Source organism: Lissotriton helveticus, chromosome 11, assembly GCF_964261635.1.
Source record: "Lissotriton helveticus chromosome 11, aLisHel1.1, whole genome shotgun sequence".
NCBI lineage: Eukaryota > Metazoa > Chordata > Amphibia > Caudata > Salamandridae > Lissotriton > Lissotriton helveticus.
This window is the reverse complement of record NC_136072.1, coordinates 100,481,908-100,498,058: the sequence shown is the minus strand read 5'-3', so window position 1 is coordinate 100,498,058 and position 16,151 is coordinate 100,481,908.

The following is a 16,151-nucleotide window of genomic DNA, read 5'->3' as shown; positions in this document are numbered from 1 at the left end:
CATTTTTCAAGTCCTTTATTACCCACAGAGGGGAATTTGGGGGCATATTACCAAGCAATAGCGATAATTATCGCTATTGCTTGGTTAGAGAGAAAATTTTACCGCTAAGCTGCGGCGATTTTTACCGCAGATAAACCTTGGTATTACCAAGGTTTATCGCAAATGCGATAAAAAACGGCCGCAATGCATGAATATCACTGAAAAGTCAGCGATATTCATGCATTCCCGAGCTAATGCTCTTAGCCATGTTATCCACCTCCCATTGGATAACGTGGCTAAGAACTGCTCAGGGGCAGGTGTTAGCTTTTGGAGATATTCGCGCTTAGCGCGAATATCTCCAAAAGTTGGTAATAGGAGATAGCGATGTTAGCGACTGTTTCCAGTCGCTAACATCTTGGCACGCCCACTTTGCATGTCATTAGTGATAAATATCACTGACATTCAAAGTGGGGCCCAAGATGGTCACTATCTCCTACTAGCTGTCGCTAACTGGTGTTAGCGACAGCTAGGTAATAGGGAGATCATTTTATCTCCGCTTTCTTGGCTTTTAAAGCCAAAAAAGCGGAGTTAAACCCCCTTGATAATATGCCCCTTGGTTTTAAGTTCAAGTATGTGGATCCAAAATACTTTTAAAAAGTCAGGTTAAAGATTCTAGGGGGCATAGCTGTGACGTGATATAAGTCAAGAAGGTGGTAAAATTGCCATGTTTCAGTCAGTTTGCCCCCATCTCGGACACCCCAGGATCACCAGAATGTAGAAAGGATGCACTGGCAATCCCACTAAGGGAGGCCGGCATATTAAGGTGGAAGCACTTGTTGTATGAAGGAGGTTGATCACGTGGGAATGGTGTAATCAGGAATTGGGCCAAAGGATCTCGTGATCTACGTTTCTTCAGGTGCAGAGTTGGTTTCTGTCCACAGATACTAAAATAAGGAAATACAATGAATTTGACGAAAGGCTACTGTCTGGGGTCGTACAGAAAAAAGAAATTGCGTTGTGGTATTCGCTGATGATAGAGATGGAAGACAGTGATTTTACCCTGCCGGAGGACCTATGGGGAAGATGCGTGCCGGAGACCACACTGGAAGATGAATGGCAAGTATCTATGTCTTTGTTGTACAAAATAGGAAAACCTGCATACCTGAGGAAGAATCATCTTTTCAACATTCACAGGGCCTACTGGACACCCAAAAATCTATTCAAATTTGGGAAAGGAGGAGATGTTACGTGTCCGAAATGTGGCAGCATGAGGGAAGATGATCTGCATATGTTCTTATACTGCCCAAAGATCCAGGCAATCTTGGGAGGCTGTGAATAATGTCCTGTCAAATTCCTTGAAGTTACAAATAAAGGTAAGCGTTTTACCAGTTATTTTTGGAGTTGTGGGGCCGCAACTTACGAGCAACAATAAAGACGCAAAGTTGGTATTCTTTGCTATTCTATTGGCCCACAGAGAGATCTGCAGACAGTGGGTGTAACAGGCCCCTCCCAGTTATGAGGACTGGTTAAATTCCTTGAGGACTGTGGTCAAGTTGGATATTTCAGACACGGGGCAAAGAAGGTATGAGTTTTGGACACCCATCTTATGTTGGTTTGAGCAACAAGTAAGACCGTTAGATCAGTGGTCCAATGATTAAGCCTTCCTTCTGCCTCGTCTGGCACTTTTTTCTAACAGAGCAGGCTTCCGTGAGGGAAATTGTGTGTTTGGGAGAAGAAGGGAAAGGGGCAGTCACAACCCAAGTCACGAAAATAACATGTGAACCCTCTTTTTCTTTTACTCCTGTCTCAGCAAATGAGGTTGTGGACACTCCAGTTGAAAACCCAAATGGAATGGTGTGAACGAGGCAAATGAGGACAAAACAAAAGAAGAAGTTCATTCTTTCATGTGCTGTACTATTGCATTATCATTAATAATATTAATCTAGAATAATAAAAGATCCAATTTGCAATGTCTATAAAATACGTTTTCTTTGTCAGGTAATATAACACAACCCTTTAGAATCTTGTGTATACTTGTCCCACTGTGTCACTTGCTAAAAATGGGGGAATAGTGACTTTAAATGCATTTCCTCTCTCTTTCAAAGGTAAGGCAATTTGAACAGCTTGTTTTTTTTTTACAATTCCATAATTTGTTTTCCCCTTGTTTCATGTAATGATTGCCCTAGAGGGTCTGATTGGGGGATTTCCGGATTACTGTATGATTCTTGCTTTAGGAGATGTCTACAACCTTCAAACTGCACCCTCTTTTCATGTCATGACAAATCACTCCTGTAACACGATGTTCTTCTATTCATTGTCTAGGGCCATATCATCATGAGCAGTGCTGCTGTGAGGAATGATTATCTCTCTCTATTTCCAACCTATTCTGTCTAAAGAGTAACCACAGTTTCTAAGTAATATGCATGAAGCTTAGACACCACAAGAGCTAGAAAAAAAAGTGTACAGCTTCGCGCTGAGCCAGCATAGCTCATCATGATATGCTCTGTTGTGTCACTTTCCAATTAAAACAATTAAATATAAAAGGTCTTTGAAAATGTTCATTTAAGGTAGGAGAGGCAAACTCATATTATGTTGGCTATGAGTTGTGAGGTGCAGGACGAGTGATCGCCTGCTTGAATCTGGTCATTTACTTACATTTACAATCAAATGTTCCTTTAGGAATAGGCCTCATTATGTCCATTATGGTAATCGGATGTCAAAGGCATTTAATAAAGAATTAACTTGCATTTTTATGGATGATAGTACATCATCATTATTGTATGTATTAGAAATGGTCTGACCCTTAATACAAATGTCAAAATGATCATGATTTAGCCAGTAACATGAGGTAGCAGTCAAATGTGGGATTACAGAACATTTTGTAACTCTCCACTTTAGGTATTTCTATTGAAAACTTTTGCAGGAAGCTTGGTTCGCAGAATAAATCTCCATAACTAGAGACGCCCAGAAATAACTACACTTACTTTATTTAAATTCCAGATACAGTATTACTGTGGATACAAATATTGTAGCACGACATAATTGCCATTAACTTGTACGATTGTTTTGAAACAATCAATATATCAAAGAAATTCATCGCTATGTTGACATTCTACAACCCAGAAACAAATGAGAATAACATTTATTATTTTAAAATCTTAATAGAGATATTCCTTTTCAGTTACTTATTTTATATTTATTTCCTCTGTGTAGAATAACTTTAGCCTCAAGGTTTGTACTGTAAATGTCATTGATTCATTTTCCATTCAAAACGGATGAGAATTACATTATTCAAAATTCTGTATTCACATTGTCCTAAAATATACGATATCAATGTCTCTAGTAATAAAGTATATAATGGGCAGAATAAAAGAGAATGTTACAGTGTTTCAAATGTCATATTATCCAAAATGACAGTAGCTAAGCAGATAGAACTTCATGCAAAGCATTGTGATGTGAATTTATGGATAGGTGATCCAATAAAACTTTAGAATATGTATATGACACTTTATTTCATTTATATTCCATTCGATGGGGTAAGAAACTGAATAAAAAAACATTTTAGAAATCGAAGTATAAAAAAAAGTCTGTCTATATTCGCAGGAAAGTACATTTCTGGAGGAGGAGGTGTGTGACGTTCAAAACTTTTAAACTTTGTGAAGTTTGCTGGCTGTCCTCAACTTTTCCTGTCAGAAAATGTTTCAGCGTGTTGAAAAACCTTTTTTGTTTTCATAGTTCTCCAACTTGAGGAAGAGGTTCTGACATTAACTCTCCAGTAAAACATACTTTAAGTTATTAAAAACAATATTTTGAACTTCACCAGGTTGGCAGAGTTTAAAAAAGAGAGAAAAAAACTTGCAAAATAGAATAGTAATTGTGGGAGAGTGTTGCCTACTCCTTTAGAAATGTTCCCCATGACGTTTCAAAAAGGTTTTCTTAATGTTGGTAAGATAAAACAGGCTTAATATACATTTCATAATGATCTATGACTGACAATTCATATGTGACCACATTTTGGACCAGTTGAGAAACCTATTTGCTAGTGGAAGCCTAGTTTGCACATTCAGATACCCTTTTTGAACTGTGAAGAAACCAATTTCGACATTATAAAGTTGTTATTAGAATTGCAAAGACCTGCTAGTTCATGCACTTTTCCCTTCCCCTCATGATACTTTTTATTGGCATTCCATGCCCCTTGCGAGTTTGTTCGCTTAACAATTGCATTTATCTAGCAGCGGGTTGGGTATAAACTCCATAATATCAAACAATGCCCAGGTTTATGAATTACATAATAGGAAACATGCCCTATCTGAAAGCCTTAGGCCATTTAAAAGACAGGAATTACTTCTTCTACTCACTATGGTTAGAGCTTTATTCTTTGGACAATTAAAGCAGATGAAGCATTTTTCCCCATAACATGTGCTTTAGAAGTTTGGTTATGTTGCTCCAGCTTTCAAAATCTCCCCTACCACCTGAAGATCTATGGGTTGTCAGCATATTCCTGAAGCTGAAGGTAACTTATCTCAATGATCTGTCCTACGATGCTCTTACACACATTGTACAGAAACATGAACACAAAGTGGCTAGTTGATAAATCGTTTTGCTATCGTATAGGCGTTCATCAATGCAGAATTGCATTATTTTGTTTGCAAGAAAGGACACTATCCTATCCATTGCTGTGCCAGATACTTCAGTGTTCTCCTAATTTTCTGAGCTGTGTTAAAAGACCAATAGTTTTGTAGTCTGTAGATAGGCTCAGGAAGATCTGGTGATCCACTAATATTGACAGTGGTAACTGAGGCATTCCTTGCGTTAGCATAGATTTTGTCTCGTTTGGTGGACTCACTGGAACTCAACAGAAGGTGGCGGCCATTTAAATTCTTTGACTTTATTTTTCTTTATTGACTGATTTGGGACTTATCATTCCATGATTTTGCTTAAGGAATGATAGGCTTGAGATTGGAGAGTGGGAAGACGGGAACCCTTGAAGGAGACATGCCTAACAGACCTCTGATATTGGGCACCACTATGGGGATGGGGTGCTTGTTCCACAATGAAGGGGATGAGTGTGGCAGAATATTCAGTGCCTTGAAATTAGCTCAATAACCAAATACATTGGTCATGCCATTTATAATAATGTCAATATATCGTAAAATGGACTTGATTGCAAGTGACCTATTAAAATGCATGGGTTGTATTTGTAAGTGATTTACTGTTTACAACATTTGGTAATTACCGGTTCTAATAAAGAAGGAAACCTCCAAAACATTTTGCAGGGTTAGATTTGCTGGAATTTAATAGAGGATACGTGACCATTATATAGTGGGACATGTTATATGTATTTGTAAAGTGCACTTTCACCAGTAAAGCTATATTCATGCTACGGGTTTTGGTGAAGTATTCTCTCACCATTTGTGTTAACTACTACACCAGTTTATTTCTAAACACTCCTGGGTAATTTTTTCCAGCTACAATAGATGTTGCTTTGAATAAGGGGCAATAACAAACAGGCCCTTTAATTTAGTTTTATAGGAGATGAGGGAAGGAGGAAGAGAATGGTAGGACTATGGGGCTGATTATGAGTTTGGTGGTCAGAGGATTGCCAAACTCATGTGTGGTGGTGGCGGTCCAGTCACTGCCGCACTGGTGATCCAACCGCTCTATTACAACTTGGGCGGTCGACTGACATTGCACCACCACAACCGCCGGGGATCAGGGTTCCCTGGCAGTGGTTTGAGGGCCTGAGGCACCCCCAAGCCTATTAAAACCTTTCTCACCACCAGGAGTCTCATGGAGGTTCTTCCTCCTCAAAACTGCTGGTGGAGAGGAAAGAAAAAGGTCCCAACAGGGCCCCCTACTGCCCCTGGGCACGGGGACATGTTGTGCCCCCCTGTAGTTTTCCACTCCCAGTTCGTGCAAGGGAAGAAATGCAGGACAGGGTGCATTCCTTCCTGGGGAGGAACATGCACTTGCAGTCCTGCAGCAGTGGAGTTTAGGGCTCACTATGAGCCTTTAAACTGCACTGCTGCAGGACCGCCACACCGTCAAATTGCAATAGACCCAAAAAATACTTGTAATCTGGTGGGCAGGAGGTGGTCAGTTTTGGCGGTATAGGAGCGTGGCCGTGGCATGCTGCCTGCTCTAGCACTGCCAAAACTCATAATCACGCACTATGTCTCTTTCATATTAGCCTCTCCATACATGGAGATCATTGATTGTAAGAAAGACAACATGTCCTCAAAATACTGTTATAATGTTATAGTCTCTTAAGCTTGCTGGTTATGTGGCTAGGTCTGAGCTTTTCTCAAGTGATGGCCTTCTGTTTACCTATGGATATCCTGCCTCAGATTTCTTCTCATCTGATTGATATTTGAGATTGTGGACTATTCTTTTTAATTAAATGACCATATCACAACATTCATTGATTTGGTGATCAGTATATAATTCCTCTGCTGTTGGAGTATGACCAGATCATATATGAACATCAGGATGTTTCGGCATTTCGTCCTCCTGCTACCACATGCTCCGCCTTCTTCAGAAACTTCTCACGTGGATTCCCACAGAGTCCAGAAAAGCAGTCACCCATGCAATTGTCAGCAGTAGACTCAACTTTGGCAACGCAACCTGAACACCCTGCCTCTGCACGTTAGGCAATCACCATCGCTGCCAAAATTCAGGAAGGCCCTCAAGACCTGGCTCTTCAACTGAACTGCAGACCCAGCCACCCCAGCCAGTGCCTTGAGACCCACACAGGTGAGCAGTCATACCTTATAATAATATTTATTGATTGATGTTTGTCAGCAGTTGCTTGGGTTGTCCTTGGGTTGTCCTTTTTCTGGGTGGCAGTCCTGTGTCTGGCTAATTAAAGTACCTTTGTCATATTGGCAATGTCTTGCTTGATAAACAGGTTAGGGTCATGGGTGAACATAGTGACATGGAATTGGCTTATAGTTGCAAGTCCTTTCTATAAGACCAGAGGTTACAATCACCATTGATGATCTTCTTCTGGAGTAGCAATGGGAGATGTAAGTTTAGGTTGAGGAAACCGTCCAAGAAGCCTAAGTTGCAACCTGGAATTGATTGACCACTGCCAATATCAAGTAGTTAATTCTGCTCTACTTTTATCATCCCTTTAAATTCTCCATGGTGGTAGGATATCAGTGATCTATTGCAAAAATGAATACAAATATTTTAATGTTAAATTGTGTGGTCAATTAATAGTATATTCGTTTAAAAAATAGAACAAAAGGAAAATGCTGTAACAAGATTAACTTAACATCAAATTACATTTAATTAATTTTAATATCTTAAATTAAATATAAATTATTTTGCGCAAGTTAAAACAAATATTAAATTCACACCTTAAGTAAAAAAGTATGGTTTTTATTATGTATTACTATATAAAAGAGGTGTCGATAATTACTTGAAAATATTGTACGCATATTTTAAGAAAATATTGCTATATTAATTTACAAATAAAAAGGGTCCATAAATTATGGTTCGATTGAAAAAACTGTTTTATTTTCAAATATTTTTTAAACATTAAAATAGATATATTTATATTTTTAACTTTTTTAAATAATGTAATTTAGTGTACATTATTTCCTATTGGATAATATTTTCATAACTCCATTATTTTCTTGGTAAGGGTTCGGCCCAGGTGGAGTCGGTTGCGCCACGTTACACGTAACTCCGTGAAGTGAAAAAAAAAACTCAGCAGCACTACGCGGAGTTCAGCTAGTGACCAGAGTTCCTGGCTCCTCCTGTAAGGCTAGCAATAGCGAGGAGAGAGGAAACTCCTAATCCAGAGACACTGGGATCTCTGAATGTAGCAGTGTACTGCTGATCTGGGTTGCCTCTGTATGTCCTGTGGGGTCTCCTGCCCCAGGGGTGGAAGCACTGCTGCGGGGAGAATGCTAGCCTATTCCAAATCCATTAGGAGGCTCCATTGTCGGGACTCAGAGGAGGCAGAAGTAGGCTCGGGATCCTTGCCTTTTCTGTTCCTGTTCATCGACGATGTGCCTGAGGGTCCCTCAGGTCAGAGAAAGTCCAGACTCCAACAGTGGCAGCCGTAAGAGGATGCTCAGTGACGTGTCTGCCGTCAACACTCACATTTTCTTCATGCTGCTCTGCTTCACTCTGTTTCCATCGGCAGCTTGTGAGTCCTGCACCAGAGATGATGTGACGTGACATGGTGGGAATTGAAGTGTTTGTCCTCAGCCGGTGCCCAGTTTCCTAGGCAACAGTGACAGCGCTGCAGCCCACTGTACAACCAGGCCTGGCCAGAACTTGGGAGGGTGGTGGTAACAAAACTCTGCTATGGTGCGGAGTCAGAGTTTTGCCAAACTCCATGCTAATAAATGGAGTGCAGAGTGGCAGAACTTGTTCCTTCTTAGCAGAGTCCCCATAGGTCCAGAAGTGTACAGAAGAGTTGGTGCCTGAGGTCCAATATTTTTAACTGGTGCCTCCTTTGAAGTGTGAGAAGCTTCTATAGGTTTCCACCCCCCTGATGTGGCAGGCATCCCCTTCCTCCTGGCCCTGACCCTACCTTGACTGGGGTCACAATAGACAAGTGACAATCCCTTGAGTACTCTGGCAGTGCCTTTGTGATGTTCAAGTATGGTAGGTGACGGCTCCTCCCCCAAATTTACTCAAAGTGGCCATCCTGCCAACAACTATCTTACCTTTTTATTACTGTCTGGGAATGATACACAAACACAAACTGCCAGCTAGACATAGCCCTGTGACCCCGGGACAAGCTGCAGGCACCAAATGGTCAGGACAAGAAAATGCCAACTTTCGAAAAGTGGCAGAACTCTGAAACAGAGAAGACTTTCAAGCAGAGTTGTGGGTCATTGGCATACTGATTAATCTTGATGCTGTTATCTGTGAGCACCAAACAGATCCATGTAAAGGGTGAAGATGACAGGAGACTGTATGGAGCCCAGTGGTACTCACCATGTGATAGTGATATTGTGTGGCCTGTAGGGACCCAAAGGAACAAACTGGTGTTGGTTTGAAAGGCAGGAGGAGAATCAGGAGAGGGCACTGCAGGTCAAACCCCATTTCAAGCCTCAAAGTGTGTATACAGATGGGATTTTTGACTGTTTCGAAGGCAGCTAGCATTATCACAAGGCAAGGGTCTTCTTCATCTCTGTTCAAGAAAGCATTGTGCACAATGTCTAATGTTGTAATCTGGTAGTCATGCAGAAGATAGTTAGTATTGATGTGATCTTGATGCAAACATAGACTGCTTTTGTAAAAATTTACCAATGAGTAATGGACCAGTAGTTGGTGAGGTTATTTGGGTCTACTACGGTATTCTATAAACTGAAGATCTACGAGGCTATGAATGCTCCTCGAGAGATGTTCAGGATTGTCCAATCTCTCACTTCCCTGGATAAGTATCAATGGTCAGGGCTCCGAGTAGGAGCAGTTGCAATGAGATTGCCCATTTTCTTGGAAGAAATCTCCTCAATATATGCATCTTTTCCTACGATCACTAATAATGATGGCCTTTACTCTGTGAGGACCTCTGACCTCCTCCTAAATGGCGCTTTCAAGATTGAGAGTATCTCAGTGGATAAGCTATGCTCTCTAGTGGCAAAAATAAAATATGGCTCACCGCTAGACCTGGTGCCACAAGCTATTTGGAAACTTGGGCTACTGGTTCTGGCTTTCACTTTATGCTTGGTGCTTAACCTGTCATTTGAAGCCTCCCAACTTCCGGCAGAGTGGAAACACGCAATGGTGATTCCACTCCTCAAAAAAACATCTCTTGACTCCTCAGAACGTTTGAATTTTGCCCCATCTCACTGCTTCCTTTCCTGGCAAAACTAGCTGAGAAACACATCAACTCAAACTTTCAGAGTTCATCACATAGAATAATATCCTTCACAAGACCTAATCGGGTTTCAGGGCACAATATAGTAGGAAATTGGCCCTGTTTCTGGCCTCTGACACACTACATAAAGTGGCTGGCGAAGGGAAAACAGGGGCTCTTGTCTTGCTGAATCTTACTGCAGCGTTCGAAACATTGCACGCTATGCTATTGGATCGATTGTGTACACATGGCACAAAAGGCAGAACTTTTGACTGGTTGCAGACTTTCTCTACAAGCGCTCTTTCCAGGTAACACAGAAGCCATACACCTCGGATAATATCCCTTTACTGTGGTGTGCCCCAGGGATTGGCGCTGAGCTCGACTCTTTTTAACCTATACCTGTGCCCTCTAGCTGACTTGATGGATGGACATGGTACGAGAATGGTGTCATAGGCCGACGACACTCAGCTTGTTATCACATTAGCTAATGATGACGATAGGGCTGCAGCAAATTTTAAATCATGTCTCGCTGACCTAGCTACTTGGATTCAGGCTAGCTGCTTGAAGTTAAATGCAGATAAAGCCGAGGTGCTGGAGGTGGGGAAAGAGCCCTCTATCTGGTCCTCAGCATGGTGGCAGGCGGATCTGGGCCTCACCCCTATCCCTAAACCTGAAGTGAAAAACCTAGGCAACCCCTTTCTATCATTTGAAAGTCAGATCAGGGCCACAGTGGGCTCCTGTTTTGGAGTGCTGAGACTCTTAAAGATGCTTCTGAGGCTAATACCAGCCACAGCACAAAAAACAGTAACGCAGGTCCTGCTGGTGTCGCGACTTGACTACTGTAATGTGCTATATTTGGAGACCTCTAGAGGCAGACAGGCACTGCTCCAAAGAGTGCAAAAAAATGCAGCAGACGGGAAGCTATTAAGAATTTCAAAATGGACCTCCATTAGGTCAGGTTTGGCTGAACTTCAATGGCTTCCAGTTAGACACAGAATCTTTTTCAAAGCTCTGTGTTTCACTACAGGATAATGTATCAGAGGGGTCCAAGTTATCTCTTTCGCCTGATCAATGCCTTCACTCACTCCAGAGTACTCAGAGTACTCAGATCTGAAGAAGCAGTGCTAACAGTGATTCCCAGAGTACGCCAGGCACAACTGGGGGGTTGCTCCTTTGGTCTTCATGCAGCCAAGCTGTGGAACTCTGTGCCACTGAACCTAAGACTCGAACAGTCGGAAGCAATTTTCCGCAGAAATCTGAAAATGTGGCTCTTTAGACAGAGCTAGAAGCCCACCTGTTCCTGACTTTGACAAGATGCTACTGCTTTGCGGGCGACACTCTGTTCGGAGTAACTAGGCACTCTATAAATTCTACTTCTTATATTCTATTGTAGTTTTATTTAGGAGTTAATAGCTTGTCTCTAAGGCTTCTAGAAGGATGCCTTAAATAAATGAGGTAATAGTATTGGTAAGTAGAGCTAAAAGATCATCCCTAGATAGAGCTTTGATGAAGGATGATGGTAAGACATCATCTTCATAAGAAGTGGCTTTGAGGGAATTGAGTATCTCAGCGAGATGTGGGAGAGATAGGGCTTTAAAGACTGACCATTGCTGGATTCTATGGAAAGGGGTGTGTGTAAAAAATGAGGCAGACTTGGTATCATCAATGTGCTGCTGGCTCTTCTGTATGTATTTCACTAAAGATAGGTTGATGGTATTGCATTTTTTTGTGGAGTGAGGAATAGGTTGGTTCGGCCGGGGAGTTGATTCCGTGCTTGATTGTCTTGAACAGAGTCCTACTTCTGTTGGTGGCTTCATTGATTATGTTGGTATATTTCTTTGCTCTGGCTGATCTTATGAGCTATCTACACATTGAGCGGAGAGATTTCGCTATTAGAGGATTCTCTAGAATTCCATTTTCTTTCCTGTCTGCAGAACATTTATTGTCTGCAAGATCTTTAAAGTACCAGGGTGCTGAATGCTTTTGCATGCACTTGCTTTTTGAGTTCAGTCTTTGATGTTCACATTGCATTCCAAAAAATGATTGAAGTTCTTTAAGAGGATGGTGGCATCCGACATTGACTGGATAGGGTGAGGGATGAGTTCAAGGATTGAAATGTCTATGGAGAATTCTTTGAAAGATCTGTGGGTTTCATCTTCTCTGGCCCTGATTTGTTGGTAGGAAGCTAAAGGCTAAACTTGGAGATAGGAATGGCAATGTGGTCAGTCCAGTAAAGGGAGATGGGAAGTTTCCATTAAACTATTTTTATGATGTTGAGAAGAAAAGGTCAAGGATGTGGCCTTTAGAATGTTTGGATTATGTGACATACTGTACCATGTTAAGTCTATCGGTGGGGTTGAAGACAATGACTCTTCTTTTGTTTTAGGCTTGTACTATCTGGGAGGCTACACAAGGGTTATGGGACATGCTGAAAGAATAAGCTGGTGGGGGGATATAAATATTCATCAATTAATTTCTTCTTCTGCCTACCAGGCCCAAATATTGGCAGTCTAAGTTGCGGAGACAGGGAAATGTCATGGTAGCAACTCCATGAAATTGAGCATTACTTGCTTTGCAAATCTGCAGGACCAGGAGGACTTATGGATGACAGCAATGCATCCTCCCTTCTTTTATGTGTGCAGTTCACACAATGGACGATGTAGACTGTGGACAAAAGGACACATAGGATGTGTGAAGAAGTGAGTGTGAACCGTGATTCTGTGATGAAGCAGGTGTCTAACCTGTGATAGATGAAGTATTGCAGAGTGATCCTTGATAAGCATGTATTTGTATGTGTTCTTTAGCTTATGGGTGTGGTGTGTAGATGGGATGATGAGAAAACTAGTGAAGTCACTTCCTTTGCAGAGGGACGATCAAAAATCCAGTACTACACAATGGTATAATTTACCAGACGTACTCTGTATAGTGTATGACTACACAATGCATATTTATAAACTATGCAATGCGTAATATATACAGGTAACAGGTATGTTGCCAATCAGTGCCATTAAAGTTCTATATAATCTATAAATACATGTCATTAAACAGGTCCCCTAGTCCTCAGTGCACAAGCCAACAGTGGTAAACAATATGTGTGATTGGTGCTTTTTTTGGAAGTTATAAGGAAGTGCAACTAACTATGAATATATAGTGAGTAGTGTTTGTGTAGGGAGGAGTAAAACAAGACAAAAGCAGAAACGTGGCATGCTGCTATGATGTAAATGATCAAATCACCAAAAAGGTAAGTCCACGTATTATTGAGGAGGATTAAAATTACAAGAATGAAATCTTGTAGACAAAATGTTGACATTCCCTGTGACAGAGAATCCCAGGGCAAGATTCAAGAAATACATTTATGGTATTATGAATATAGGAATGGGCAATTTTATGTGAGATATCTCATTAAGTTGCAGATCTCTTCACCCTTGCAAATTGTAAATACAATCTTCATTAATCCCAGGCCTATTATTTCAGTCATTGACTTTTGAGACATTATCTGTCTGAATGTTCAACTTTTTTCAATCCATTTTCTTAGAATGCATGCTCATTCATTAAGCACATCAATACATTTTGCATGAATTATCCATCTAAAGGTTAGATTGTTGTACCTGGTGTATCTGCATTCTACATGTCGATATCATTAAGGCTTTCAAAATAGTATATCAAAGTGTATAGAAAAAACATTTATACTAATTTCTATTAAAGTTCTTGGAGCTGTTAATATATAGCATGACCTACAAATCAAACTTGCATTGTTACTTATGGTTGCTATGGATTGCCATGGGCTTGCACCTGGACCTAACTTAAGCTGAATAAGAAATAACATACATGTCCTTTCCAAGCTATGATAATGAACAATACTATAGAGTGTGTGTTGGGAATGTGATGAGGAACTGAAGAGTCCCTATAAAAATGTGTGATCACCCAGATAATATTATATTAACCTATTTGATAAACAATGATATTAGTGACCATGTGTATATTTCCTTAATGTTACATTACTAAAATGCCAAAAAATCTAGAAAGCAATATTTTACAAACAAACTGTGCACATTGTAACACACTCACCTGCTGCTCTAAATTGGGGTATATTGCTATCTTCCTTGATCTGAGTTTATACAGTTTTAAAAATCAGGGCCTGATCCATAGTTTTTCAGATGTAGTACTTTGCACAAATATGATGGACATTCTGTCATCCATATTACACGTTTCAAAGGATATAAATAACTTTTACTAAGGCAGATAGATATCCATCACATTTGTGACTGAGTATTCGTATGTCAAACTTTAAATAAGTGTCAGTGTCACAAGCACTAAGTGGGGGAGAAACAAGCCTCTACAGGTTGCCAAGCCCATCTCTCCAGCACTTCTCTGGGCTATATCGAGCAGAAAACAATGCCATGGCTGGTACCAGAGGAGTAGGGAAAAGGGGGGTTGGAAGAAAGGAGAAGAGAAAAGTATGAGGAGGGTCCTGATCATCTGATTGTGAATAGAATGAAACTGGTTCTTCTAGTGTTTGTTTCCGATGATGGGTATTCACTGGGCGATTCTATTCTAGTTCTATTCTGTTCTGGTTAACATTCTATTACACATCCCCCCATCCACCTCAACCTGGAATGTCTCCTCTTTTAGATTTCTCCCCGTCAGACCCACCCTCTGTGACACTCACTAGGCTGGATCCTATCTCTGGCGAGACCTTTAAATCCTTGTAAAGGACTATAAAATCAGGGTCAGTGATGGATCCTCTGCCGCCAAAGCAATGGCAAATATGGGAAGACGAGCTCGCTGGCCCTCTCCTACAACTCTGTAACCACTCTTTAGAAACTGAGAAGGTACCTTACTGTTGGAATAAAGCCAAAGTTAAATCACTGCTTAAAAAAGCCTTAGCTGACCCTGCTGACTTAGCCAACTTTAGGCCGATTTCTCTTTTTCCTTTTCCAGAAAAAATTCTAGAATGCCACATAAGTGCATTACTCTCACATTTTCTAAAGGATGCCACACAACTTAAGGAAGAGCAATTTGGATTCCGTCCTGGTCATGGAATTGAGATCACCCTAATCTGTACCATCGATGAACTGCGGAGAACTACTGATAATGGACAATCAGTTGTCCTCTTAGATCTATCAGCGGCATTTGATACGGTGAACCACAACACCCTACTGTCCAGACCTATGGCAGTGGGTGTGGGGGGACAGATGTTGACCTGGCTAGAATCCTACCTGTCAGGGCGTTGCCAAGCCGTATCACTTCCACCTTTTTCATCCAAATTTAGAAAGAATACCACTGGTGTTCCTAAGGGCTCCTCCCTGAGCCCCATGTTGTTCAACATTTATAGCAACCTCTCATATCACTTATAAAAACTCATAATATTAAGTTAAATAACTACGCAGACGATACACAATTGAGTCTGTTATTGAAAAATAATCAAGAGGACACCATTAGCAATTTTCAAGGCTGTATTCTGGACATCTTTAATTGGATGAACATAAATTCTCTTAAGATGAACGAAATAAAACGGAACTCCTCTTCTGCCCATGTAATAAAATTCTGGTTCCTTTACCATCCAATTTCTGGCCGCTACCTTCGGAAACCCCATTGGGTAATACCGTAGCTGTACGAAACCTGGGTGTAATATTCGACCAAGACCTTTCTCTGGAAAATCAAGTCAATGGACTTACCATGACCTGTTTTGCACTGATTCGGGCCCTTAGGAAGTTATATCTATTGCTTGACCAACCAGCTAGAGCATTAATCTCGAGAGGGGTAATATTAAGCAGGCTGGAATACTGCAATGCCCTGCTGCTAGGAGCCCCTCACTACCTGTTAAAAAACTTCAACGTATTCAGGATATCAATGCCCAACTTATGCTGAAAAAACCTTGATACTCGTCTGCTACAGAAGCTCTGAGGGAGCTCCACTGGTTGCCTATCACTCAGAGAATAGTCTTAAAATCGATCTGCATTGTGCATAAGGCACTTAAAAAAAAAGGACTGATACCCCTACAAAGCGAATTTAAAAAATACATGCCTGGTAGAAATCTCTGATCCACTACAGGAAATTATGTTCATGAACCGATATTTAAAAAAGTCAGACAAGGAGGACGTACCTTTACTGTAAATGCAGCCCATATATGGAACAAACTACCAGCCCCCTACGTGCTCACTCTGACTTAATAAAATTTAGGAAGGCACTGATAACCTGGATATGCGCTCCTTAGCGATCTGCTTCTCAGCTTTTTGATATGCTGTCTCCTTATTTAGTGTGTCTTAGCGCCAGGATACCATTTCTGGTCACAGTACTGTAGTGTAGTTCCTATATTCCCAATAGGCTCTGCACATTGGAATAAAAT